This window comes from Schistocerca cancellata, chromosome 1 (genome assembly GCF_023864275.1).
Source record: "Schistocerca cancellata isolate TAMUIC-IGC-003103 chromosome 1, iqSchCanc2.1, whole genome shotgun sequence".
Lineage (NCBI taxonomy): Eukaryota > Metazoa > Arthropoda > Insecta > Orthoptera > Acrididae > Schistocerca > Schistocerca cancellata.
In genome coordinates, this window is record NC_064626.1 from 422,196,698 (window position 1) to 422,222,311 (window position 25,614).

The 25,614-nt window shown below is 42.0% G+C and overlaps 1 protein-coding gene across 2 annotated transcripts in view; it reads right to left on the reverse strand.

Annotated features, from left to right (window-relative positions):
* LOC126176062 (inositol-trisphosphate 3-kinase homolog) overlaps nucleotides 1-25,614 on the reverse strand; it is a 528,034-nt gene that overhangs the window by 489,854 nt on the left and 12,566 nt on the right. The gene's annotated exons all lie outside the window — the stretch shown is intronic.

A 25,614-nucleotide genomic window follows, 5' to 3' on the forward strand; every position in this document is an offset into this window, starting at 1 on the left:
TCGATTTGTTGACGAAAATACATGTACAAAGCCGGTGGTAGACAGAAAACATCTTCCGAAATTGTACTAAATGCTTTCTCTGAGAATTACTTTGAACAATTAGTTCATGAGCCCACACAAATTGTAAATGGTTGCGAAAACACATTTAACCGCTTAGCCACAAATAATCCCGATCTACTAGAGAGCGTTGTGTCGGATACTGGGATTAGTGAAAAAAAGGTCATTGTAGCGAGCCTCAAAGCCATATCGACCAAAGCCACTAAAAATAAACGCAAAATATATCTATTTAAAACAGTAGATAAAAATTCGCTTGATGCCTTCCTAAGAGAGAGTCTCCATTCCTTCCAAGCTAATTATGTAAGTGTAGGCCAGATATGGCTCAAATTCAAAGATACAGTGTCGACAGCAATGTATAGATTCAAACCGCATACGTCAATAAGAGACGGGACTAATCCACCATGGTACACAAAACACGTCAGAACACTGTTGCAGAAGCAACGAAAAAAGCATGCCAAATTCATAAGAACGCAAAATCCCCAAGACTGGCCAAGTTTCACGGAAGCTCGAAATTTAGTGTGGACATCAATGCAAGATGTTTTTAATAGTTTCCACAATGAAACATTGTCTCAAAATATGGTAGAAAACCCTAAGAGAATTCTGGTCGTATGTTAAGTATACCAGTGGCAAAAAACAGTCAATACAGTCACTGTGCGATAGCCATGGAAATGTTACCGATGATGGTACCACAAAAGCGGAGTTACTAAATACAGTTTTCCGTAATTCCTTCACGAAAGAAGATGAAGTAAATACTCCAGAATTCGAAACCAGGTGTTGTGAAACAACTCAAACCACTTAAGCAGGGCAAGTCTTCCGGTCCAGATGGTATACCAATCAGGTTCCTTTCAGAGTATGCAGACACAATAGCGCCTTTCTTAACAATCATATACAACCGCTCATTTGACGACAGGTCTGTTCCTAAAGACTGGAAAGTAGCACAGGTCACACCAATGTTCAAGACAGGAAATAAGAGTAACACATTGAATTACAGACCCATATCACTGACCTCAATTTGCAGTAGGATTTTGAAGCATATACTGTAATCGAACATTATGAATCACCTTGAAGAAAATGACTTATTGATACATAACCAACACGGATTCAGAAAATATCGTTCTTGTGCAACACAGCTCTTTATTGCCATGAAGTAATGAGTGCTGTCGACAAGGGATCTCAAAACGATTCCATATTCCTAGATTTCCAGAAGGCTTTTGATACCGTTCCTCACAAGCGACTACTAATCAAATTGCGTGCGTATGGAGTATCGTCTTAGTTGTGTGACTGGGTTCGTGATTTCCTCTCAGAGGGGTCACAGTTCGTAGTGATAGACGGTAAACCATCGAGTAGAACAGAAGTGATATCTGGTGTTCCGCAAGGTAGTGTCATAGGCCCTCTGCTGTTCCTGATTTACATAAATGATCTAGGAGATAATCTGAGCAGCCCCCTTAAATTGTTTGCAGATGATGCTGTAATTTACTGTCTAGTAAAATCATCAGACGATCAATTCCAATTACAAAATGATCTAGAAAGAATTTCTGTATGGTGCGAAAAGTGGCAATTGGCACTAAATAAAGAAAAGTGCGAGATCATCCACATGGGTACTAAAAGAAATCCGATAAATTCTGGGTATACGAGGAGGAGGAGGAGGAGATTAGTGTTTAACGTCCCGTCGACAACGAGGTCATTAGAGACGGAGCGCAAGCTCGGGTGAGGGAAGGATGGGGAAGGAAATCGGCCGTGCCCTTTCAAAGGAACCATCCCGGAATTTGCCTGAAGCGATTTAGGGAAATCACGGAAAACCTAAATCAGGATGGCCGGAGACGGGATTGAACCGTCGTCCTCCCGAATGCGAGTCCAGTGTGCTAACCACTGCGCCACCTCGCTCGGTGCTGGGTATACGATAACTCGCACATATCTAAGGGCTGTCAATTCGACTAAATACCTAGGAATTACAATTACGAGCAACTTAAATTGGAAAGACCACGTGGATAATTTTGTGGGGAAGGCGAAACAAAGACTGCGCTTTGTTGGCAGAACACTTAGAAGATGCGACAAACCCACTAAAGAGACAGCCTACATTACACTTATCCGTCTTCTACTGGAATATTGCTGCGTGGTGTGGGATCCTTGCCAGGTAGGATTGACAGAGGACATAGAAAAAGTGCAAAGAAGGGCAGCCCGTTTCGTGTTATCGCGCGATAGGGGTGAGAGTGTCACTGATATGATACCCGAGTTGGGGTGGCAGTCACTGAAACAAAGGCAGTTTTCCTTGCGGCGAGATCTATTTACGAAATTTCAATTACCAGCTTTCTCTACCGAATGCGTAAATATTTTGTTGACACCCACCAACGTAGGGAGAAATGATCATCATAATAAATTAAGAGAAACGCAAAACAACAAGGAGTTCTAGCCCCCTCCATGAAAAGCACGACCACACCATGACACCACCGCCTCCGAATTTTACTGCTGACACTACACACGCTGGCAGATGACATTCACCGGGCATTCGCCTTACCCACATCCTGCCATCAGATCGCCACATTGTGTACCGTGATTCTTCAGTCCATACCACGTTTTTCCACTGTTCAATCGTCCAATGTTTACGCTCCTTACACCAATCAAGGCGTCGTTTGACATTTACCGGCATGACGTGTGGCTTATGAACAGCTACTTGAGCATGAAATCCAAGTTTTCTCACCTCCCACCTAACTGTCATAGTACTTGCAATGGATCCCGATGCAGTTTGGAATACCTGGAATGTCTGCCTATTACACATTACGACCCTCTTCAACTGTCAGCGGCCTCTGTCAGTCAAGAGACGATGTCGGCCTGTACACTTTTGTGCTGTACGTGTCCTTTCGCGTTTCCACTTCACTATCACATTGGAAACAGTCGACCTAGGGCTGTTTAGGAGTGTGGAAATCTCGCGTACAGACGTATGACACCAGTGACACCCAATCACCTGACCAAGTTGGAAGTGCGTGAGTTCTCTCACGATGTCTAATGACTACTAAGGTTACTGATGGATTACCTGGCAGTAGGTAGCAGCTCAATGCACCTAATATGGAAAACATGTTTTCAGGGTGTCCGGATACTTTTGATCACATAGTGTACTTTTCATATTAGGGATGGCTACCACTTCCCCAAACTTGTCTTCTAAGTTATTCACAAAAGGTAAGAGCTTTGTGGCCAAAAAGTAATTAACATCAGTCCTTGTGCAAACCAAGTATTGGGCGGAGTATTTTTCTGCTTGCTGCTTAGCCCTACATTCCTCTCATTGTGTAGCCAGGGCCATCTCTTTCTGCATTAAAAGAGGACTGTGCTTCCATAGACGCTACTGGGTCTGTATGGCCACCAGTGGGAGATAACTTCATCAGCTTCATTTGCAGCTTATCCGCCATGGTGCCACTCACTTCGAATGGAGGCTCTTCTCACGAGTACCACCCAGTCTCAGCAAAAGCAACCTGGCCAGTAATCCATTGCTCAGAGTCCCTGTGCCCTAGTCATGAAAAGCATATATGCCTTGGCATATGGGGAGGGGGGGGGGGTTGAGCTCAGGCACCAAGAGTGCCATCCCTGAATGGCCGAGAGGCTACCACCCCGCAGGTACTTGAAGAATCCCTACAATGGGATGGCTTCTGTGTTGGGATTTGGATGTATCACCTTATTAAAGCTAAGTGTGCAAACAGAAAGGCACAAAGGTGAAGCGTACACTGCATTAGGTCACCTTCCCTGAACGATCTGCACTTCTGGAGAATTTTGAAAATTGGGACAGGTCAAATCCAACAATGTGACTATGTGTCTATTTAATAAAAAGTTGTAGAAAACACTGAAAGTGAACACTTGAGTCCCAAATCATAAACCAGGTCCAAGCAGGGTCTGCACCAAGAAAACCATCCAACAGGGAGGCAGAGGGGGAACGGCATACTGGAGGCATACACTTACAGCACAGAAAGGAAGTAATGCTGCAAAGGCAGAGGCACCATGGCAACCAAGCACGTACTCAGAAAAGAATTTTGAACCCTCTGGGAGGAGCTCAAGGTGTCATGTGGCCAGAAACTGTCGCTGGGGCCATACACCCACTCAAGTGAGCAAACAGCCATACAATAACATGCATACGTTAAGAGCAGCCCACACTCGGTAGTGTGACGCTAATGGCGCTGCAAGCCGTATTCTAGCAGAATTTATAATGTCTGTTGAAGTCTGGGTTAACATGCAGTTATATAACGACTTGTTAACATTTTGGCAATGTAAGTTCTTGGAAGAAAAGGCAGATAATGAGAAAATGTGATCTCCAATCACTGATTTCTATGTGTACTCTGTTCTAGAGTGCTCATCATTTGGTATAATTATCAATGCCTGATAGCATTTCTCAGATGAAGAGGTACACAGAGAACTCAAACAAGACAGTTTGGAGGGAATGGAAACTGTTTGCAGAAGACAATACAAAGGTTGGACAAGAATATGGAAATGCATGCCTGAACATAAATGCAGATGCTAGCCAAGCCTTTAGGTTGTGTTATTGTATTTGTTCACGAACAGCGTCTGTGAAATATTCTCAATAAGTTACAAGTGTCCGTTGTGATAAGAACAGTGTTTTGTGTAGATATGGAAACATTATGTCAGAGCCACGTGCATGTTAATGTGGGTACATGATTGGTGCCCACATGGTGGGTGCTTCCACAATCAAGGTAGCTGAAGTGTTTGATGTTTCAAGCGGTACCGTATTGAAGATTTATATTGCACACTTGGAAAACAGAGGAACACCGTCTGCTAAGTCACAACAGAGGAAAGTGTGTGTTAAGTGATTGTGACAAATTCTCAGTTAAGAGGACTGTGACGAAAAATAAGAGGATGATAGCTGCAAAAGTCACTGTAAAGACGATTGCAGCACTCACAAACCTTTTTCTTCCTTTTGTTTTGAGTCATCAGTCTTCTGACTGGCTTGATTCGGTTCTCCATTAATTCCTCTCCTGTGCCAACCTCTTCATCTCAGAGCAGCACTAGCACCTTACATCAACAATTATTTGCTGGCTGTATTCCAATCTCTGTCTTCGTCTTCAGTTTTTGCCCCCTAAAGCTCATTCTACTATCATGGAAGTCATTCCCTGATGTCTTAACAGATGTCCTATCATCCTAACCTTCTGCTTGTCTGTGTTTTCCACATATTCCTTTCCTCTTCGATTCTGCGAAGAACCTCCTCATTCTTTACCTTATCAATACCTAACTTTCAACATTCGTCTGTAGCACCACATCTCAAATGCTCCGATTCTATTCTGTTCCGGTTTTTCCATAGTCCATGTTGCAGAACCATACAATGTTGTGCTCCAAACGTACATTCTCAGAATTTTCTTCCTCAAATTAACGCCTATTTGATACTAGTAGACTTCTTTTCGCCAGAATTGCCCTTTTTGCCAGTGCTAGTCTGCTTTTGATGTCCCCCTTGCTCAATCCATCCTTAGTTATTTTCCTGCCTAGGTAACAGAATTCCTTAACATCATCTACTTCATGACCATCAATCCTAATGTTAAGTTCCTTGCTGTTCTTAATTCTGCTACTTCTCATTACTTTCGTCTTTCTTCGATTTACTCTCAGTCCATATTCTGTACTCATTAGACTGTCCATTCCATTCAGCAGATCATGTAATTCTTCTTCACTTTCATTCAGCATAGCAATGTCATCCGCAAATTGTGTCATTGATATCATTTCACCTAGAATTTTAATTTCACTCTTGAACCTTCATTTTACTTGCATCATTGCCTCTTTGATGTACACATTGAACAATAGAGACGAAAGACTACATCCCTACCTTATACTCTTGTTAATCTGAGCACTTCATTCTCGGTTGTCCACTCTTACTATTCCCTCTTAGCTCTTGTACACACTGTATAATACCCGTCTCTTTCTCTTAAACTCACCCCCTATTATTCTCAAAACTCCGAACATCTTGCACCATTTTACACTGTGGGAAGCTTTTTCCAGGTGGACAAATTCTATGAGTGTGTCTTGATTTTTCTTTATTACTCTCCATTATTAACCGCAACGTCAGAATTGCCTCTCTGGTGCCCATACCTTTCCTAGGGCCAAACTGATCGTCATCTAACACATCTTCAATTTTCTTTTCCATTCTTCTGAGTATTATTCTTGTCAGCAACTTGGACTCATGTGCTGTTAAGCTGATTGTGCAATAATTCTCACACTTGTCAGTTTTTACAGTCCTCGGGTGGATGGTATTTCCCAAAGTCAGACAGTATGTCACCAAACTCATCTATTCTACACACCAATGTAAATAGTCATTCTGTTGCCACTTCCTCCAACGATTTTAGAAATTCTGATGGAATGTTATCTACTCCCTCTACCTTATTTGATCTTAAGTCCTTCAAAGTTCTCTTATGTTCTGATTCTAATACTGGACCCCCTATCGCTTCTAAATAGATTCCTGTTTCTTCTTCTTCTATCACATCAGACAAATCATCCCCCTCATACAGACCTTCAGTGTAATCTTTCCACCTATCAACTCTCTCCTCTGTATTTAACAGTGGAATTCCCATTGCAATCTTAATGTTACCACCCTCGCCTTTAGTTTCACTGAAGGTAGTTCTGACTATCCTATCTGCTGAGTCGTCCTTCTGACAATCATTTCTTTTTCGATTTCTTCACATTTTTCATACAGCCATTTCGTCTTAGCTTCCCTGCACTTCCTAATTATTTAATTTCTCAGAAACTTGTATTTGTGTATTCCTGAATTTCCCTGATCATTTTTGTACTTCCTTCTTTCACTGATCAACTGGAGTACCTCTTCTCTTACCCATGGTCTCTTTGCAGTTAACTTCTTTGTACCTTCGTTTTCCTTTCCAACTTCTGAGAATGCCCTTTTTAGAGATGTACATTCCTCCTCAATTGTACGACCTACTGAGATACTCCTTATTGCTGTATATATATAGAGAACTTCAAGGTTATCTCGTCATTCCTTAGTACTTCTGTATCCCACATCTTCGCGTATTGATTCTTCTTGACTAATTTCTTAAACTTCAGCCTACTCATCATCACTACTACATTGTGATCTGAGTCTTTATCTGCTTCTGGGCACATTTTAAATATAGTATCTCTTTTTAGAATCTCTGTCTGACCATGATGTAATCTTACTGAAATCTTCCCTCATCACCTGGCCTTTTCCACTGATAGCTCCTCCTCTTGTAATTCTTGAAAAGAGTATTCGCTATTACTAGCTGAAATTTATTACAGAACTCAAGTAGTCTTTTTCCTCTCTCGTTTCTTGTCCCAAGCCCATACTCTCCAGTAATCTCTTCTTCTACTCCTTCCCCTAAAACTGCATTCCAGTCCCCCATGACTACTAGATTTTCATCGCCCTTTACGTATGGTATTACCCTTTCAATGTCCTCATATCGTTTATCTACCTGTTCATCTTCAGTCTGCAATGTTGGCATGTGTACCGGAACTATCGCTGTCGGTGTTGGTTTGCTGTCGATTCTGGTAAGAACAACCCTATCACTGAATGTTCACAGTAACATGCACTCTGCACTACCTTCCCATTCATAACAAATCCTACCCTCATTATACCATTCTCTGCTGCTGCTGATATGACTCTACACTCATCTGACCAGAAATCCTTGTATTCTTTCCATTTCACTTCACTGACCCCTACTATATCTAGATTGAGCCTTTGCATTTCCCATTTCAGATTTTCTATCTTCTTTATTATGTTCAAGCTTCCGAAATTCCATGCCCCGACTCATAGAACATCATCTTTTCGTTGGTTATTCAATCTTTTTCTCAGGGTCACCCCCTCGGCAGTCCCCTCCCAGAAATCCGAACTGGTGACTATTTTGGAATCTTGTGCCAATGGAGAGATCATCATTACACTTTCTCAATTACAGGTCACATATTCTGTGGATACATGTTGTGTATCTGTAATGCAGTAGTTTCCATTGCCTTTTGCATACTCATGCCACTGATTATTGCTGATTTTTTCGCCTTTAGGGGCAGTTACTAACCCCACTGGATAAGATAGTGCCTTGGACCTCTGTCCGCTCCTCCAACCAATTTGCAAGGCCGTTGGCAGGATGAGGGTGATTTCTTAAACCACAAGTCTTCGGCCGCCACTGGTGATTATTTATCAAAACTTAAGCGGTGGCGGGTTTTGAACCCAAGACCGAGGACGTTTTGATTTCTAATCAAAGACGCTACCCCCTTTTTTTGTTCGTTATCGTTCATTGCATTTGTTCAGGGCGGACATCCCATGACATCCATTCAAGTTCATCGTTGATACATTCACTCAGTTTTTATTACAGAGGGCAGCTAATCCTCTGGCCGAACACGCTGAGCTACCGTGCCGCAACAAGAGCTCTGTGACCACTCAATAGTGATACAAATGCTCATAATAGGAAAACATGGCGCTGAAGCCACAAAACGAGGACTATGTTGCAAAGGAACAAATTTATTTGCACATATGAGTCTTGTTTAACCCTGTTCCGAACTCCTGGCCGAGTTGATGTCCAAAGAGTAAAACATGGTGGGGGTACAGTGACGATTTGGGCACCCATATCATGGCATTCCATGTGCCCCATGGTTACTCTGCAAGGTCGCATTACTGCCAAGGATTATGGGACCATATTGACTGATCAGGTTCATCCGATGCTGCAATGTTTATTCCCCAATGGTGATGCTGTATTCCAAGATGAAAGGCACCCTGTTCACAAAGCCAGTATCATCCAGAACTGGTTTTGTGAGCATGAGGATGTACTGACGTATCTGCCCTGGCCACCATAGACACAGGATTTCAATATTATTGAGACTTTTTTTTTGGGGGGGGGGGGGAGGAGAGCAGACAGAGAGGTCATCGGTCTCATAGGATTCAGGAAGGACGGGGAAGGAAGTCGGCCATGCCCTTTCAAAGGATCCATCCTGTCATTTGCCTGGACCGATTTAGTAAAATCACGGAAAACCTAAATCAGGATGGCTGGACGAGGGACTGAACGCCGTCCTCCCGAATGTGACTCCTCCCGAATGCACCACCTCGCTCAGTCCTACTGAGCTTTTCAGGTCTACTTAGAAGAGAAGTGTGCTTGATCACTATCCACCTCCATCACTATTACCTGGACTTACCACTGTTTCACAGAACGATTGGTAGAGGATATCCTTGATAAATATACTGGACTTGTATGTATCATTTCCGAGATGAATGGAAGTTGTTTAGAACGCCAACGGTTTTCCTACACTGTATGAGGCATGGTAATACGGAGGGTATTTGATGTTTCCATATTTTTGTTCGTGCCCTGTAGCTGTATACAGGGAGGTCCTAGCTGGAAACTTAGCGAAACAGAGACAAACATACCCTGTAGGAATACATTCAGAAGATCACTGACAAGGGGAAGGCCTCAGACACGGCCAACCGATTCGGCTCAGATTTGGCATGTAGCTTGTGTACAACCTAAAACGAAGGAATCTAAGATATTTTTGGTCAACACCCCCGCGTTTTTGAGAAAATCACCCCTAAAGGTTATGACGAGCAATCGACTCAAAATTGTCGGTATCGATAGACAATTGTAAATAGAGCATGTTTCATTATCCGGTATGGGGTCCGAAAACGCATACTTTTCCAGAAATCGAGGTAAGAAACCTTTGCAACTGCCGCTTCTGTACCCACATGGTAAACGCTTTTTCGCCGACAGCGACGATAGGGTGCCAGCACGGTAGCTTAGCGTGCTCGGTCAGAGGGTTAGCTACCCTCTGTAATTAAAAAAAAAAAAAAAAACTGAGTGAACGGATCAACAAAGAACCTGAAAGGGTATCATCGGACGTCCGCCACGAACAAATCAAACGAACAATATAGAACAAAATGAGATTTAAAAAAAAAATAATAGCGCAACGGCCAAGGTAGCTGGCTGGGAATCGGAGAACCCGAATTCGAATCGCGAAGAAACCTACCAGATGTTTTTCTTTTCGTTTGTATTTTACCATATCTCAATTGATGGGGATAGGAGGGTTAATAAGGTAAGTAAATCAATAAGGAATGATGATAATAATAAGGTAGGCAAATAAATTTCTCAAACCTTTTGAGATAGTAAACAACTAAAATGATACTCCAGGTCACTTTACAATGGCCTTTCCAGTCACTGTTACGTGTTCTCACTTTTCTTCGAACAACTAGATGGATGGTACTTGTCATATACACATTCGAAACAAATGTACTCACGGCACCAAGAACATCTAATGAATGCAATCTTTCGACAGCTACACTGTTCATTCCGAAGAGTCAGCGGAAAACAAACTTGGTTTACATTGAAAAATACGTCTTTTTCGGTAATTAATTTTGATGCGTGCCACACATACGATATCACTGCCTGAAAAATCGGTGCTGAAAGTTGGTTATGAATTATGCTGTGAATAGTTATTTCCATCCGTGCGACTGTTCAATTCCCGCTGGGTTTCCAGAAGCACACTGCAATTATGAAACCTGGAAAGTAAGTTGGGCGGTAGTACTTTTACTGTGCACATCGGCTGAACCTCGCCATCTATAAACATTGTGTCATATATTGTAGTATTAATTTGTCCACTCCAGGAATCCAAGATTAGACAAAACTTGGTATCAGAAACGTATGGTTTTAAAACATTCTCAAGAAATGTTTTGTAAATCGCATTCGTCAGTTTCCCGGATTTGGAGCAGGTAATGTAAACATTTTTCAACGAGTCAGTTAAACGATTGACCTCTTCTATAACCCGACGACCAAATGTAACGTTCGTTTCTTGTAAACACAGGAACACAGGCAACACTTTTCCAAAGGCTGTGATGGCATATTACGCCGTGTACGAATGTGTTAGTTTGTTTTTACTACAAACCACATACCAGGATGATTAAGCGCGAACTCAGAACACTAAAAAAGAATACTCCAAATATATCAGAGCTTTCCAGACCATTCACTGAGGATGATGTCATTACTGCCCTCAAGGATATGAAACCGGGCAAAGCCCCAGGTTTTGACAACATACATCCAGAATTTCTAACAAACGCTGGAAAGAACGTAGTCAAATGGCTGGCAAATTTATTTTCGAACATTCTGACTACAAACCATCTCCCTAGAGAATTCAAAAAGCCAAGAATAATAGCCTTGCTGAAACCAGGGAAACCAGCAGACCAACCGCTAAGATACAGACCAATAGCACTTCTTAGCTGTACATACAAACTTCTCGAACGACTTGTCCATAATCGAATTAGCGGCATCATTATGGAGAACTTACCTATAGAACAGGCAGGCTTCAGACCAGGCCGTAGTTGCTGTGACCAAGTTCTGGCATTAACATCCTACATAGAGGCTGGCTTTCAACAGAAATTGAAAACAAGTGCTGTATTTCTAGACTTAACATCTGCATATGATATTGTTTGGAGAGATGGAATAATTTACAAACTCTTAAGAGTGATTCCTTGCCAGATTTTAACATCCTTAATACATAATATGCTGAGTAACAGAACCTTCCAGGTCACCCCTAAACGGAAAGACAAGCAAAACAAAACTTATTAACAACGGGCTTCTGCAAGGCTCCGTATTGGCCCCTCTTCTGTTTAACCTCTATATAGCAGATCTCCCAAACACAAAGTCAAGAAAATTTTGCTATGCCGATGACATAGCACTGGCTACCAGAGACAAGTATCTCTTCAATACAAAGGAAGTCCTTAATAATGACGTCGAAATACTATACAATTATTTCAAGAAATGGAGACTCAAGCCAAACCCTAACAAAACTGAAGTATCTACATTCCATCTTAATAACAAAATGGCAAATGAAATTATTAACATAAAACTCGGAAACACCAACCTCAAACATAATAAGTTTCCAAAGTACTTAGGTATAACATTGGATCGCACTCTTTCTTACCGAAAACATCTGGAGAACACCACTGCAAAAATTGGAACAAGGAATAACATCATTCAAAAACTTTGCGGTACTACTTGGGGAGTTAACGCAAAAACATTACGCACCTCATCTATCGCCTTAGTGTTCTCTGTGGCTGAGTACTGCGCTCCAGTCTGGATTAATAGCTGTCACACCAAACTTATTGACAGGCAATTAAATAACACAATGAGGTTGATTTCTGAAACCGTTAAATCAACGCCCACGTACTGGCTACCGGTGCTATGTAATATCCTGCCCCCGGACCTGCGTAGAAAAGCGGCCCTACTGCACGAATTCAGAAAGATTGAGACAAAACCAGAACTACCAATTAAAGAAGAATTCTCACAACTGCGACACACTCGATTGAAATGAAGAAAGCCACCCATATGCACAGCTGAGGAGCTTCAAAATTATAACTATGACCACATGAAACAATGGAGACTAGATTGGAACCAAAAGACAAATGACCAACTACAGGCCTGGTTTGAGAGCTATAACTGCAACATCTCTGGAATGGAACTAACACGGAAAACATGGTCCGCATTAAATCGAATACGTACTGGACATGGCAGGTGTGCGGATTCACTACACAAATGGGGAAGAGCGATGTCACCAGAATGCGACTGCGGTGCCCCTAGACAGACGATCCAACACATCCATGATGAATGCTCCTTGCGAGCATATGCAGGGAACTGGTCCGACTTCCTGGAGGCATCCCCATCGGCGCTAGAATGGATCTCAAACCTCGATATAACCTTTTAACTGACCAATATAAACATAAATTATATTCATGATTGTTATAAGATTTTAATGTCTAACACTTGATGTATTAATGTTGCATGTATAGCCATACGCTAAATAAAAAAATAAACTACCAACTGCGACAAGGGGTCGTTTTTCTCCCTTATGCGATAACGTGCGTCGAATGTTCACCCCATACTCGCATCCTGTTTGATCAGTGTTGATCACGTAATCACGTATAAAACCGGTCATAAGTGACGCCGTTTTTTCATGCTGAAAAGAGCCGCCACTTTCTGTATATCTTCTATATTTTGTACCTCCTTATGAGAGACGTATTTAGTGACGTGCCGTTGACGAATTTTATACTCCGATTTGAAATTTCTTGCACAAGATAATGATGCAGCAAACGTAAAATCCTTGTTGGCCGTATATTGAAGCGCTGCACCTGCAGCCCACTCCTGAAGAATTCTCGTTGTTACATTCTCGTTACGACAACGAGATTTGACAAATCGGTCGTATGTCCACTTATTTATCGCCTGGTATTTGTCGTATCTTGTCCCTCCTTTAACGATATCACTTTCCCACAATTTCAAGTCCTTCTTCCTTTTCAGGGCTGTTGTTGCTCCATTCTTTTGCCGTGTTTGTAAGTTCCAATTTGGATGATTCCTGTCTAGCGCTACCGCCTTTACTTTTACTTCAAGGGATATAGCGCCGTAGTTCAATCGTTTAGTAACCGGTTCGTAATACTCATCGGGAACAGATGAAGCACATATTCCCAGTGACGTGGAGATTTCCAAAATGTTATGACCATTTTGCGATTCACTATTCGGGATATCTTTCACTGAATCACCTTCTGCTTCGTCTTCATGGTATAGTATTTCAGTATCAACAAAAGTCATTTCGTTCGTCAATTCCAAAAATCGCTCGACGATAGCCGCTCCTATCAATCTGGAACACCAAGAAACAGAACTGCCTGCTTCCGGTAGTGCATTGATAATGCATCTGTCTTGCAACACTTTTACAAACCAAAACACAGCGTCAGTAACTTCCAGCTTGACATCGTCTGCCCGCATCTCGTGGTCGTGCGGTAGCGTTCTCGCTTCCCACGCCCGGGTTCCCGGGTTCGATTCCCGGCGGGGTCAGGGATTTTCTCTGCCTCGTGAGGGTTGGGTGTTGTGTGCTGTCCTTAGGTTAGTTAGGTTTAAGTAGTTCTAAGTTCTAGGGGACTTATGACCACAGCAGTTGAGTCCCATAGTGCTCAGAGCCATTTGAATTTTGACATCGTCTGTGACAGGCTCCCAACTATATACTACAGCGCTAGTCGAAGAGTGTACATCCTCCATTATTCAGATTATGCACCTGAAAGATATAGCACAACAAACAATAACTAGTTACTACGGCATAAACAGACGAGCTAATTACTACAAACTACATACAGTACTCGTCATATGTCCCGTGCATTCCATCCCGTGCCTCGCTGTAAACAAGCGTCCCGCAGTTGGCTATCTGTGATCCATCGTGAGGAATTCGCAGCACTCTTACTCGCAGTTGTTTTCATGCGACAAGGTTTAAAAGTTTAATACTTAACTAACTCACGGCGTTTGGGAAATTAGTTTGCCTACCCTTATTTATATCATTCCTTATTGACTTACTTATTATTAACCATAATATCCCTAACAATTGAGATATGGGAAAATACAAACGAAAAGAATAACATCCACTAGTTGTCTTCGAGATTCGAACCCGGGTTTTCCGATTCCCAGCCAGTTACCTTGGCCGTTGCGCTATCGCCGCTATCGGTGAACAGCGTTTACCATGAGGGTACGGAAGTGACAGTTGTAAAAGTTTCTTACCTCGATTTATGGAAAAGTTTTCGTTTGTGGACCCCATACCTGATGATGAAAAATGCTCTATTTACAATTATCCATCGATCCCTCCAGTTTTGAGTCGATTGCTCGTCATAACCTTTAGGGGTGATTTTCTCAAAATTGCGGGGGTGTTGACCCAAAATATCTTAGAGTCCTTCGTGTTATGTTGTACACAAGCCACCTGCAAAATTTGAGCCGAATCGGTTGGCCGTGTCTGAGGCCTTCCCCTTGTGAGTCAGTTCTTGAAATATTGGGACCTGAGTAAAATAGCTTGTACAAAAATCCGAAAACATACAAGCAGTCACTCAGGCTGAGAAAATATAGGGAACAATGATTGTATCTACTTCCACACCTGTTGGTCCGAAGCAAATTGACGACCACGAATGTCTTTTCTCACAGTGGGACAAACGTATTAAGAGTTATGGCGATTAATTTTGAAATAACAAACCATTTACTTACTTTTTTGGGGTCCCATGCCTCAATCTGTAAAAACGGTACGCTTATAGGATCGCTTGGTACTCCGTCTGTCTGTCTGTCTGTGTCTCTCCCTTATAAACAGGTACTCGTATAGAGTTCAAATTTATGTCACATATTACGGTCTAGGTTTTATTAGCGATGTAAAAATTTTAAGCTTCTAAGTCACTTCAGTCAAAAGATATGGGCATTTATGTCACAAATTTTGATACTCGAAAACTCACCAAAACTATAGGGTGTTTCCTGTGGGTCTAGATTCATGAAATTCGGCAAGAAGCAAGCTTCCACAGTACAAGTAAAGCGAAAAATCAGAAAATTGTTAACTTTTAATTATACAACACGAAAAAAATTTTGTCACTTTTTTATCCATTTATCTGTCCGTCAGTGTAGACTTTTTTCTCTGTAACAGTTTGGCATATCAAGTTCAAATTTAGGCCACATATTAAGGTATATGGTCCCTTGTTGGCGCAAAAATTGTAAGCTTTTAAGTCGAAACAATCAAAAGATACAGCTATTTATGTCACATATTTTGACACTCGAAAACTCACTCACCAAAACCCATACGGTGCTTCCCATTGACATAGAATCACGAAATCTTGCAGGAAGCAAGGTTTCACATCACAAGGTAAGTAAAAATCTGAAACTTGCTAAACTGTAATTATACCACACAAAAAAATATCTTCTGCAATTTGAGCAATGCTTTCATTGTCTGTCAAAAGCATAAACGACGAATATTACTGCACGCAAACACACAATGTAAGTTGCAGTCACGTTTTAGTAGCAAATAAAAATGTTTTCTTAAGAGTAAATCTTTACATATATAAACTGAAAACCCCTGCTTCCTTCTTCTTGTATGTCCAGGCTACTGAACAGATTTTGATACGGCCTTGGAATTCCCAGGACCTCGGGACCAATATCTTGCCGATATCGATTACGGGTAAAAATCGTCGAGATTCTCAATTCCCAGGATGGATCAAGATAACTTGCGGCACAGTAACCTATTTGGAATTGAGTTACCTGTCAGATACAAACATCGGACATTTCTGCAGGATTGCTAAATCATAACTGACAAACACTGGCGTGATTCCTTCTACAAGGTCACATTCTTGATTGTGAGCTAGCTTTGTGTGTCCAACGAACTGGCTGTAAAACGTAGGTTAAGCCAAATTCATCATTTCTGTATGCAGAAATTGATCTAGTGTTCGGGCTAGTACGTGATTTTTAAGTGATTTTCCACAAAAATTGTAACGAACAACTCAATCATCAAACCTCGTAATCATTAAGTTCGACAATTATCGGAAATATTTCAAATTCTAGAATGAGATTTTCACTCTGCAGCGGAGTGTGCGCTGATATGAAACTTCCTGGCAGATTAAAACTGTGTGCCCGACCGAGACTCGAACCCGGGACCTTTGCCTTTCGCGGGCAAGTGCTCTACCAACTGAGCCACCGAAGCACGACTCACGACCGGTACTCACAGCTTTACTTCTGCCAGTACCTCGTCTCCTACCTTCCAAACTTTACAGAAGCTCTCCTGCGAACCTGCAGAACTAGCACTCCTGAAAGAAAGGACATTGCGGAGACATGGCTTAGCCACAGCCTGGGGGATGTTTCCAGAATGAGATTTTCACTCTGCAGCGGAGTGTGCGCTGATATGAAACTTCCTGGCAGATTAAAACTGTGTGCCCGACCGAGACTCGAACCCGGGACCTTTGCCTTTCGCGGGCAAGTGCTCTACCAACTGAGCCACCGAAGCACGACTCACGACCGGTACTCACAGCTTTACTTCTGCCAGTACCTCGTCTCCTACCTTCCAAACTGTTTGGAAGGTAGGAGACGAGGTACTGGCAGAAGTAAAGCTGTGAGTACCGGTCGTGAGTCGTGCTTCGGTGGCTCAGTTGGTAGAGCACTTGCCCGCGAAAGGCAAAGGTCCCGGGTTCGAGTCTCGGTCGGGCACACAGTTTTAATCTGCCAGGAAGTTTCATTTCAAATTCTGACCACAATCGAACATATTTCAATGTCCCACAATCTAGTAGATCCGTAGAACCCGTCGAAGTCCGCACGCACGGCCATTTACCACTCATCTTCTGACACTCGTTATCATTACCATCCGCAACGTTGATCAGCAAAAGACTTCCAGTACATGAGCCTATGTTGAAGGAAATACACCTGAATTCGTCAGCAATAATTTAGAAATGCAGTAAAAAGTCCGGTGACTGAGTCGTTCATTACAGTTTATGTGGGAAATCGCCTGAAAGTCACATGCTAACCCGAACGCTAGATCAATTTCTCCCAGTTTAACGTACTGTCTGCACCTAGACTGTTAAGACACGATGCTAGCTCACAATGAGGAGCGCATAAATTCGTAGTGACCTTGTTCAAGGAATAACACCAGTGTTTATCAGAAATGATTTAGAAATCCTGCGGAAAAGTCTGAAGTCTATATCCCACGATTAACTCATTGCACATCATCTGTGACGTCTCCTAACGGGTGTACTGCACTGCTAATTATCTTAGATAACAACCCTATGATAATCAAAATATCCACAGGTGTGCTGCCGGTCTATAGTGTCCAACGGGCACAATATATCGGCGATCATACATGTCGCCATCATCAGGTGAACTGACGGACTGAGCTCCTGTGAACGTGCCTCAGAGGGATTCCCTCTGAGCAGCCATAGCGTACGGATCTCCGTGCCGGCACGTTCACAGGAGCTCAGTCCGTCAGTTCACATGATGATGGCGACATGTATGATCGCCGAAATATTGTGCCCGTTGGACACTATAGACCGGCAGCACACCCGTGGATATTTTGATTATCAAATACGCCGGGAGAAACTCAAGAATCACAACCCTATGATAATTGTCATCCGAGATTAGAAATGTACATCATCGTAAATACAGTATAATTGAGATAAGCACCACTAAACATGCGAAATTATCGTATTATTCCCAGCTACACCCCTAAATATTTCGTTCTTCCACACTTCACCATAGGTGGTTTCACAACCATATTTGTTTCTTCACTCTCGTGTTCGCAATGACGAAATGAACCACGTGATATCTGAAATTCTGTCGGCGTGGCTAACTAATCGTATGTTTCCAGATTTCTGTACGAACGATTTCACTCAGTTCGCAATACTTCGACAGCTGACCTAGTCGTCTTCTGAAAGTCCTCCGGATAAGTGTGTATATATCTTCGTCATTACAAGTTTCTAACAATAGCACCTCCCTTTTATGATAACGGTTTCCCTTTCTTCCAAACTTCCTCATCTGAGTTCTCAGAGCATATCTTGTTACATTTTCATATGGGTGCACTGACCTGTTATAATATTACTAGCCTGCCTCTGTTTTCGTCAATAAATGTTATGATTTCTACCTGACAACGACGCGAAACCGGTGGATGATTATACAAGAATTGAGTGGATGCAGAAACCGTTGTTTGGGCATCGTATTTTCTCTTTTTCCGAGAATTTTTATTGCAAAAATATTAACAAACCGATACATCAGTGCACGTTAATGCACACTCCAGCAAAGATTGCAAATTCCACTAGACTAACACTTGTAGCCCCGTTAGCCTTATACACTGATAGCAGGCTGCACTTAGATTCGCATGCGATCCTTTGGCTGTTGACTCACCTGACTGTGTGGACGGCCCCAGCGGTGGACATCAGCCGCAACACGCGAGGCCATGTGCACTACACCAGAAGCCCCCGTAAACGATCAAACTGTACTGCGTTGCTGTTTGGCGTGTTTACCAAGCACACATCGTGTTTGATACATGTTTTCGAGAAATTTTGACTGACGGAAAGTATGACAAGATGGAGGACGTTGTTTGTGTCGCTGTTTCGTCGCGTATGTTTAGTGAACAATAGTTTTATTACAGTTTATCTCACTGTATCGTGAGTTTCCACAATTATGGAAATTACTATCAAGGAGAGAAACAAAATAGCACTGACCGTCACCAAAAAAGTACAAGTGTGACATCTTCCTCTGCCATATACGTATTACGTAGGAAGAGGTGAAGAAGAAAATCAGCATCTTACGCATAACATGCAAGCGGGAAAGCAATTAAATAAAAAAGGTTCTCTGATTCTTCCACAGACCACGTTAACATGTGTTCCCACGTTGTAGTATTTTAATGAACTTTCATTAGAAGACCAAGTATAAAAAGATAAATTTTTGCATACTTATGTTTTCTTTTTCAATGTGAGGACGAAGTAAATCTGAGCGCGTTATTAAACATTTCACAGGCCATCAGCAAAAAAATTGGTGTAGTCACGAGCTTCTGAGTATAACATTTTTATTTACAAGTTTACATGTATATTTCTCTCTAATTTTAAACCATATCCTGGATCCGTGTATTGCTTTCTTCCTCTTCTATAAACACAGTAGCAGAGTCAACGTTTGAAATGCTTTTTTGCATTTATAACCGTTCCCACTAGAGCCAAAATACAGCAAACACGAAAAGCATCTGCTTCAAAAGTAAGGTTAAATCGACGAGGTTTCTTGGTAGGTGTATGGGCTTGTTTCACAAATGGCTCTGAGCACTATGGGACTTAACTTCTGGGGTCATCAGTCCCCTAGAACTTAAAACTACTTAAACCTAACTAACCTAAGGACATCACATATATCCATGCCCGAGGCAGGATTCGAACCTGCGACCGTAGCGGTCGCGCGGTTCCAGACTGTAGTGCCTACAACCGCACGGCCACTACGGGCGGCGCTTGTTTCACACATCTGTGGCAAGAGAAAAGCGAATTTGGCAGATACGTTTGCTCCTTTACGACGGTCTTTACTTGTTTTTAAAACTGTCATTTTCCATTCGAAGAAAGTTGATGTAATAATCAGGTTCTGAGAGCAGCAGAATTCATGGGCATATCTCTCTCTCTCATTTCAACGCATTCCCTGGATCAGCGTCTTGTTTTTTCTTCTTATTGAAACACAGTGTCAAAGTCAGTGCTAGGACTGTTTTGTCTGCATTTGTGGTCATTCTGACTACTGTCAAAATAGTCACGAACAGCGTCTACTTCAAAGTGAGATTAAACTGACAACTTCGTTTGTACGTGTACGGGCATTTTGAGAAATCTGCGGCTAGGCAATGGCGCATTTGACAAGCAAGTTTGCTCGTTTACGGTGGCCTTAGCTTTTTTCATTTTTTTTATTGCTTACCCTGAAGGGGTGAGGGGGGCACATGGAGAGCCTATTGCTCTTTGGTGCCTTATATTAACTTTAGGTGTGCTGTGGTGGCAGTTTTTATTTGGAGAAAGGGGGTGTGGGTTTTATAATCTTATTCTGAGTCCCGTCTCATATATCATCGCTTTCTGCCGCGTGGGAGGGTAAAAAGATCCTGGCATTTGCCCGAGTGCTGAGGGAAACTTCCCTAAAACCTCAGCAACGATCTATTGAATCTTCGTTTTCTTGTGTTTAGTTGTTTTATCTTCTTTGGTGTCTGGTTAGTGTGTGGTCGTGATTTTCGTTCTTGTTTTTTTTTTTTAAGTGTCGTCTTCCTCTTCTTATTCGTCCTCCTGAAGGTGTTTTATCATGTCCTGTTGTACGTCATTGTTGGGAAAGTTTGCTGCTGAATTCGCATCTATTGCCTTTATGCTGGTTTTGATTACTATAGGTGGATAGGGGTATTTTGTTTTTGTGTAGCTCAGGACTGTGTAATTTCTTAGTAAAATGTCTGTTGTGGCTGTTCCACTCTGTAATCTGTTGGCGCCGATTTTAGCGGTTAATTCTAGCCATCTTCTCCTAAGGGGGTGCACTTGCGCATTTCTGTATACTAATTCATTTCGGGTCCTGGGGTTCATCTGGCCTGCTATCCTTAGTATTTTTCTTTCAGTTGCCATTAACCTCCGTGTCACCGTTTTGATCGCCATCCAAACTGGAGCGGCGTATTCTAGTATGGGGGCGAACAAAAGCTTTGTATGTGTTGATCATTGTTTCCCTTTTGGCTCCGTTTGTACTGCCTCTTGAGTAGGCGGAGTAGGTCTAGTCTTGTTTTGGCTTTTGTCGTGATGTCACTTGTGTGCCTCCGATGACATGTTTATCGAGGGTAATGCGCAGATATCTTGCCATATCTTTCGCCTTTAAGGGTTTTTTCCATAGTTGTAATCTGCAGCCTTCTTGCTTCTGTTGGCGCGTGCGAACTCGTTTATGTTTGAAAAGAATAAGTTGTGCCTTGGTTGAGTTAGTCTTGATCTTCCATTGGCCGAGCCAGCTTTCCAGTAGGGATAGGTAGTCTTGAGTTTGTCTATTGGTTTCCTGTGTTGTTGGTGCATGGCACCAGTACGCTGTGTCGTCTGCGTACAGCGCCAGACCCTCGTTCCATTTGTTGGGTAGTGGGATGTCTGCCGTGTACAATGTGTATAGCAGGGGAGAGATGATGGCTCCCTGTGGGACTCCCGCTTTTGGCATAAAAGGGTCTGATTCCGCATGGTTGACGACGACCTTGGATGGGCGGTTTTCGAGGATGTTCGACAAGAGTGTGGTGATCTTCGCTGGTACACCCATTTTTAGAAGCTTGTGATCCGGCTGCGTGACGCATAGGGAACCCTTCCCCGGCTGTTGGCAACAGCGTTCGCTAGGAGGCAGCAGTGCGCCAAGCACTGGTGACTTTTTCTTCTGGAAATGTGCCCCATAACAAATGGTTCAAATGACAAATGGTTCAAATGGCTCTGAGCACTATGGGACTTAACATCTATGGTCATCAGTCCCCTAGAACTTAGAACTACCTAAACCTAACCAACCTAAGGACATCACACAACACCCAGTCATCACAAGGCAGAGAAAATCCCTGACCCCGCCGGAAATCGAACCCGGGAACCAGGGCGTGGGAAGCGAGAACGCTACCGCACGACCACGAGCTGTGGACTGCCCCATAACAGGGGTACGGATTATCACTTCCGTAACACGCCGTTCTCTCTGCCACATATATCTGCGATGTTTTTGATGGTAGCGTTTACGCATCCTTGTACTTCAACATATATATATCCCCAAAAATATTACAGCTAAAATAGTTTAAACTTGAGACTATTATGCACGACATAATGCTTGGTATTCCGTGCAATTTTTGTTTGAAAATGTGCGTCGACATTAATTTTATACGGGTTTGAATTTCTAATTACCACTGTTTTTATAATGTACTCTTTCGCGTAAGCTAATCAAGCAATAAAGCTGGAATTACGCAGTTTACATCTGCATAGGAGGCTAATACAATGTGTGGAACAGATTTTTGTTGAAGGTCATAGTTGCTTTGAAATTAATTTTTTAGTTTTGTGTTACTCGTGACAGCTCCATGTTTCTCAAATCTTAAATGATAACTTTTCTCAGAGAAAAGATAACGGAAAAGTGCTGCACAGGATTATTCAGTTAGTAATTCTTAAGGACTATGCCAAATTTTAGGATGTTAGCTTTCATAGTTCCTGAGAAATGATACATTATAGCACAAAAGTTAGTTTACAGCAATTCGCATTTAAAGTTTGTTTTCAGTTTTTGACAATATTGCTATACCTCTAGTGACTAATGTTGTCCACATCCAAAAACTTTATTCTCTTCCTTGTCTTTCTGGAATAACCTCTTACCCTGCGTCCTTTGCCTTGCCAACTTTTGAATTTTTTCTTCTGCTGCCTGAGCTTTGTCCAGTAGTGCTTCATCAATGCTTCTGAGTATCTCCAGTGTGAATGCTACTGGATGGAGGCCTAGTCTCCTACCTACACATCCACTGCTGTACACTGGAGAGGCATCACATGCAGCTGAGGATACAAATACTGTTTTTGGACAATGCATGTTGGTGTCTCATTTGCATTCTGTTTTCCCATGTACCCATTTTTTCAGCGTTTCAGGATTGGCTAGGTGCCTGAAAGTTGGCTTTACAACATCTATAACAGCAAGTGGCAAACCAATGTTGCATCACAACACGTCACAAAGAGAATGTTGAGGATTCACACTTAGGAGCAGCATCTGTAACACTGTTATTTAAATTTCCTGTACCCTTTAAACGTGAAATTTGACATTTTCTCACTTTTTTAAAAATATGTGTCCACTGTTAGGACCCATTTCGAGCAAAAAAGATAATCTTTCTCACAGCCTTCTAGACTCGTCTGCAGTTTGTTTCGATTATATGAGCAAAAAATTAAAGCACAAAGAATTTCTAGTGTAGAGGTGTGGACCACAACATAGAAACAGGAGGCGTGGCAAGCACAGATGCCCAAACAAACTTTTTTTAAAACATATCTCTAGCCAGAAATCAATTATTAAACTCTGCGAAGTTATTCTTAAAGAATCCATATAATAAATTACGCAATGAAAAAAATTCAAATTTTTTCACAATTTTTCCCTACACCTGCCCTTAATAATTGTCACCCCTCTGCATTTTAATTTTTTGGTGGTGGATTTAAAAAACATAGAATCTGGACCTTTTAACTCCTGCGTCATTGTACACATTCTTACTTTAGAACGAATGTGTGTCTGTGAGTCTTTGAATTTGCTTCCCGGACAAATAAAATAACAGTGAGCTATAGAAAGTATGTGTGGGCCATTATACAACTGACATCACATTAATTGTAGGGCAACTGGGCTTGGGGAAGCCGGCTTGTATTTTTGAATTTCCCACTATTTTACACTTAGCATAAGTGGTCTCTTGGGTTCTAAACTGGAATTGCCCGCAACTTTTAACTTTTGACATGGATTCTCAATGTGAGATTAGATGCCCATGATCTACAGCTACGCAGAGGCGACTGAGGCATCTACATCAGTGCACGGGTGGCTGAGATGTGTGCGGACATGGCACACAGACCACAGAAGCCTTCCCTGACACTGCATTTGTTTAAATAAAGATGTAATCGTTCCTATCATATTTGTAATACACATACACCATAAATGTTTAACGTGATTCAGTTTATATTTAGAACAGTCTGGCTTGGGGAAATCTAGTAAGATTTTTTAACTTCCAGGCATTTTAAACTGAGCTTTGAGGTTTTATCTTATGACAAGTGGTCTAGTTCCACTGTGACATTAGGGGAAAACCCAGAGGCCGTCTTGCACTCTATACTTACGACCAGTGATGTGGCAACTGTGTAGGCTGTCTCAGTATCCTCAGGTCCGCCATTGTGTATTCTGACATCGTAATATTGAGAAAATCTGACAACCACGCAGTGTGGTACAGTGTCCCTATGTCCGTCATCTCGGATTTCCTACCAGTAGGACAATTTCCCATCTTGGATTTTTTTTTTTTTTTTTTTAATTTCACACCATTTACCTCTTAGGATAACTAGACTCTTAGCACGAGTAGCTTGTGACGTCAGGATGGTATGGGACCCTATAGCACATCTGGGCTACTTTGAATTTCCTGCCATTTTCTACATAGGACAATTGGCATGTAATGTCACAGAGGTAGGAAGGCAAAACCTGGTAGCGCTGCATAATGACATCGTTGATACATCATCAACAATCTGGGATTAATGCTGACTGGCCCATAACCCATTCAACCTACATACTGAGGTATATTCATGAGGTGGATGTTTATACGAGATGAAATGGAACCCCTGCTGCACCTGGAATCATCCCTCACCTACTGTCTGATTATGTACACCCTTCATTTGTCTACAGGATTCCACATGCAACACATACCATCTGTAAGACAGTTCACCAACCCACTGCTCCCAAATGTGTCAGAATGATTTGAGAGACATTTCAGAGGCCAAAAGAACTCTGCTGTGGGGTCTCAAGCCACCTATCTTCAGTCCTACTTAGTACATGCTGGAAGCCACTGTGTAAGATGAGTGTGGCTTACAGCTGCAGCCACCTAAAACCAATCTCCATGGGCTGAGGATGGTGGTTGAGCACTCATGGATCAAGATTACTTCTCCATGCTTTTGGTACTGTATGAACTCTGCTTTATGTCCCAACTGATTTCTTGCAATGTCCTCGGATCTCGGAACAGAAAAATGTCAACATTACAGTAGTACAAGAGTCAGTGACTTAATTGAGTTCAATCATTCCTCAACTCCAAAACTTGTCAGTTTATACAGAATAATGCTGTTTATTTACCTAGTAGACATGAACTCCCCAATTTAACACAGATTTGCCACTGGAAGGCCCAGCAAACTAAAACAATCAAGTCCCTCTAATGACATCATACACAGCAGCTATTTGATTTAGGAGATGTAACTGAGGTATCATGTTAACACTCTACACTAGGAATTTACTCTCGCAGTTATAGTCTATGCTAAAACAAGCCATTTACTCTTCTTAAGGATCTACAAAGGACACCATGTAAAATATCGTCCAAACATACTATTTGACAGAAGTCTTCTCGGCCATTAAGAACTTATTCACAGATAGAAGAGTTTTTATTTCATTAATTTCATTCCCGTTGGTGCTGACTCCTCTTCTGTCAATTTTTGTGCTGTCTCCTGGTTGGATCTTTCATCACTAAATTTATGTTTTCAGTACATTCTAGTGTTTATAAGGATATTGTGGGACACAGAATCACACACGGGTTACTCCAAGAATGCATCTGAAGCTTGTGTTAAGTGTCAACCATGCTCGAATTAGG